Source organism: Populus alba, chromosome 10 (genome assembly GCF_005239225.2).
Source record: "Populus alba chromosome 10, ASM523922v2, whole genome shotgun sequence".
NCBI classification, from domain to species: domain Eukaryota; kingdom Viridiplantae; phylum Streptophyta; class Magnoliopsida; order Malpighiales; family Salicaceae; genus Populus; species Populus alba.
In genome coordinates this window covers 18,122,040-18,127,065 of record NC_133293.1, presented here as the reverse complement: position 1 = coordinate 18,127,065, position 5,026 = coordinate 18,122,040, and positions in this window count along the sequence as shown.

Sequence of the window (5,026 nt, the reverse complement as noted above, 5' to 3'; positions counted from 1 at the left end):
TGATGAAACTTTAATATATAATTTATGTATAAATTCAAATTCACAACCGAAAATAATTAACTCCGGCAGAACCCGCTTCAAATTAAAAAGTACAACTGCTGCCTTTACTTAATAAATCAGCTTTAAATCCTTAATCTTGGATTCTAATTCAAGAGAAGATATCGGAAAGGGTCTTGATTGGTTTTGATATGGGAAAACTGATGATTATGATACCTTGACTGCAAAATGCGTTTCAAAGGTAAAAGCATCACAAGTTTTTGACGACCTTCTATTTTTCTTTTCATTCATGCATGGGTCTTCTATGTGTAACTTCGAAATGACACGAAACGGAGTTTAACCTAACTGGTTAGGGAGCAAGCATCCCATATATATATCACTATTTTTTTTTTAATTATGAGTGTTTAGATTAACTTAAACACATTTCAATTAATTTTTTTGAGATTTTTAAATAAAAAATTATATAAATTTTCAGTAATTCTGAAATTTATATTATGTTTATCATGAAACTGCTTGAAGCACTGTTCTAGCAGTACTGAAAGCATATATTTTTATTTTATTCCCCAGGTTCAAATTCAATAATGATGCTGCCACCTTCTCACAACCCGAAATGTGGCGTTTGACAATAGTCATGGTGGTTGTGATTATGTTCCCAGATATCTGTTAATTTAAAAAATAAAAAAAAACCCCCACAATGTTTCCAATGTTTCTGGTGGATGTGATACGATCTTTATCACTAAATGGGCTTTTTAAAGCATACCTTTGAGAGAAATCAGAAAGCATATGCTAAATGGGAGTGGAAACGCTTGGTTCTTGTTGAATTCTATCCTGTAATCAAGATTCTAAAGAAGAGGAGACCTCCCCATCCCAAACAGGTTATGTTAAAGAATCCACTTTCAAATTTCTTGCTGTTTTGAAAAGCATGCAGGTGTTAATCAATTGACTCCATCTTCTTAATTTGAAGAATCAAATATTGTTCCCACACTTCCCAGATCAGAATATATAAAGCTGTGTAGCTTTTTCGATGATATTATATGTAATTAACAACTTTCTAAAACGTCTCAGAAAATATCTTACATCAAACCAAGCTAGCTAGCTCTGATCCCTAACGTTGTTTACGATCTGGACAGGCAAATTAAATGACAAATCTGATCTAGCTACGTACATTGATCAGATGCATGCCCATTGGCGTTCCTTTCTCATAAACGAACCTTAGCGTCAAATTAATCTCTAAATTATCATTGGATACACAACCATTTGTCAAAAAGAAGAAGAAGAAGAAGCAACAGGAAGCTCAAATATTCAACCAAGCTGATTTTAGGTAGATGGCGATGCAAGCAGCTATTAGCTAGCTAGAACTAGAAAGATAGACCCCTTCAACGTTTTTGGGGATCGCCTGTCTGACACCAGATCAGTATTCCTTCAGTTCTCTGTAATGATCGGTTATCGATCACAATCAGTTTTTGAACATGTGCATGCATTTGGAATTTCTGTTCTGCAAAAATCATGTTCTCTGTCATTATGATTGAACATATAGCGACATCAAGCACTCAATCTTGCCCATTCTTAGTGGTCCCAGTAGAATATCGTCACTCTTTAACCTAAAATATCCTCGAGGGGCAAAAACAATAAGGAACTCCTCATGATCGATTCTCTGCTTTCCTTTCTCTGGTTGTTGTTTTTCTTTTTTATTCAAATCTTGGGGCCAGGGCCTATTGCAAAAGATATCTTTGATAAGATTTGTAAAAGAAATCAGCGTCATTACTTTTAATTTACTTTCGATGTGTAATGATGCATGTCTGCTTTTCAATTTCTTTGATATGCAGGGGATGTTGAACAGTGCATTTAACCTTAATATTAATTGTACATGCTCTTCCTACATTTTACTCATGGAATCTATTTTACTTCAATTTACTCCTGAAATCTTCACGTTCATTCATGATTAAGTAATTTAACATCTTGCTTATGTAATAACCATATATGTGACACCCCAAACATTCAACCTATAATTTGTCCACTAACTTTGACTTGTAAAATATTGAATGATTAATGTTGTCATGTTTTCTTTTCTTTTCTTTGAGAATTAGAAGATTGATTGTCTTCAAATTTTTGATGGGATGAAAATCTACTGTTATTGTTGTTTGTGTTCATTTCTCTTCCTTGTCCTCTCTTTGTGAGGTAGAAATCGATTACTAGATGAAAATCGTAAATCCTGCTATTCCTTGTCCTGTTGATTCAATTTTTACTCATGAATTAGCAAGTAACTTTACAATTCATTAATGGAATGTTCATTAATATCATTAGCCTTTTCTATTGAACACACAACACAATTAAATTTGGTTTCACTTATCGTAAAATCTTTTTAATGATGATTATGTCCTTTATTTTATCATTATAGGTATGTATTTTATTAATGATTATCACCGTTCTTGAAAAATAGTAGGTGACTGACTCTTTTATATTTATTTTAAACAATTCGAATTATGTTGGAAGCACTTGAATTTGTTGTCTCTTTACTTTGATTGTTTTTTTGTACTTTTTTCTCGTTGAATTCTAAATATGTTTAGAGGTATTTTTACAAAAAATAATTTTTAAAATTGATTGGTCAATTAAATGAAAAATATAATTATTTGCTTTGAAATCTTTCTATTGTTATGCTTTTATCTCCTTTATTTGTATATTTGATATTATTGATCCGGATGATTATTTATTGAAAAACTATTTGCCAATACTCCTTTAATTTTAAAAAACTATCCATTAATATAATTCAATAATTATAATGACCATCAAAGCAAGGAATGATCAGTTAAACAAAATTATTGGAAGCCATTAATTTGTTTTTTAAAAAATTCTTACTGCTTGAAACATTGTGAGGTTGCTGCTGCGAGGACTCTTGTACGTTTCTGCTTCGAGTACTAGTGCATGTCCAGCTGCTACGCTAAGGATAATCAAACACTGTCGGGTTGAAAAACAAATCAAAGCTGCAGCTTTAGAGGTTTTGTTGCCGCTGCAACTTTGTCTTCAAGGGAGAAAAAGAGCTTCTGGTTTGTTTATGATTTCCAAAATTAATGCTGCCTTGTTTTGGATTGTCAAAGAAAGAAAAAGGATGCTATGTTTTTCTATTGTAATTAACTAAGCTCTGATAACCATTACCATTGTTGAAAACAAAACATGTAAGTATTTTGATCAACCTCCCAAGCTTTTTTGATTAATCACTCTTATCAACACACAATTCAACATACTTATTTTAAATTCTGAATGCATTATCTCTTATAGGAGATTGCACCTCTAACTATCTTAATTTAACTAAAAATCTAATTATCTAATTAAATAAGGATTCTAATAAACTAGTCTAATATCACAAATCATTTTTTTTTAATCAGAATTTCTATATTAACTAGGATTTTATCTAACATACGTTACTACTGACCATTAAAAAAATACCCATCCATTCAGGTTATCATGTCAGTATTATTTATAATGTTCATATTAAATTATAATCCTTACAAAAAAAGAATAAGAGTCTAACTTCGAACAAACATTGAGTATCTTTTTAATCTTAAAGAATAATAAACAAATAATTATCAGGACCTCACCTAACAGCTTAAGCTATTGTGTTGAGAATATTATTTGATATGGTATTAAATTCTTGATGATCAAGCGGTCACTAGTTCGAATCTCACCATCACTATTTATTTGATAAAAATTAAACACAAAGTAATGTGGACTTGTGCAAGTTTCAAGCACAAAGAGCTTTTACTTGAGGGGGTGCGTTAGAGAATAATATAAATCATATATTGAGACCTCACTTAACATCTTAAGGTTTTGAATTGAATTGGTTTTTTAACATGGTATCAAAACCTTAATGACCAAATAGTTATAAGTTTAAATCTCACCATCCCTATTTATTTGATAAAAATTAAATATGATATAACCACTTATTTGATTATTTGATCATTTGACACTCAATAGGGTTTTTAAATGATCATTATAGCCACTCAACATCAACCAACCTCCTTCCATCAAGTTTTGGCAACTTGTGAGCCGTGACTACAACAAGAAAAATACTAAAAACGCATTTAACTGTAATTAGCCAGATCACAGTCTCTAATTAATAGTAGTCACGCCTCTCCTCCAAAGAGGAAACATGAAGTCTCAAATCCGGTTTTCATCCACTATAAATAAAGCTATGGATCCAATAATTAATAAATTGAATTTGCATTCTGAAGCATAATATTATTTCTGGGAAATGTGGGATGTATATATCTAAGATTCTAATGATCCAATAATCTTCCACATGCATGCAAACCACACATTGCTCAGACATACTCAGAGAGTTTTGTCATTTTCACTTCCTCCTTCCACTCGTTGTCTCTATAGAGGCTTGCGTCCCTCTGGCTACAGCCGCGCCGAAATGAGGATTGGGCCTGTTATTATATTGCGTTGTTTGATTCAAATGTGGTAGCTAGCTTAAGACAAATGTGCTTCCCGAAAGTTTTTTGGTAGTTGATACTTGACAAGAAACGGCCACATTCAGATCATCATTTTGGTTTTCTCTGCAGTAGAGACCGGCTGTGCTGGTTTCCTTGGCTGGAAATGTATTTAAAAAAAAATTTAATTTATTTTTTTTTAAAATATTTCTTGATTTATTTGATGTATTGATGTTAAGAATAAATTTAAAAATTTTAAAAAATATATTATTTTAATATATTTTTTAAATAAAAAATACATTAAAAATTAATTACAATCACAATTTCAAATACTACCTGACAAAAACTTGCCGAAGGTTATGGACAAGATTTATTCCTTAAATAATAATATGCGAATTAATTCTCATGGCAAATAATTCAACTGGAATTTATCAGTGGTTAGCACCTGAAATTCGTAACTACTACTGTAATTATGACTAAAATATATTGATACTTTAAAAAACAGTACAATACAAGAATTATTATAGTATTGAGAATACGTCATTTATCATAAAAATTAAACATTTTAGATAAAATAAAAATCTTAATTATTAAATTCA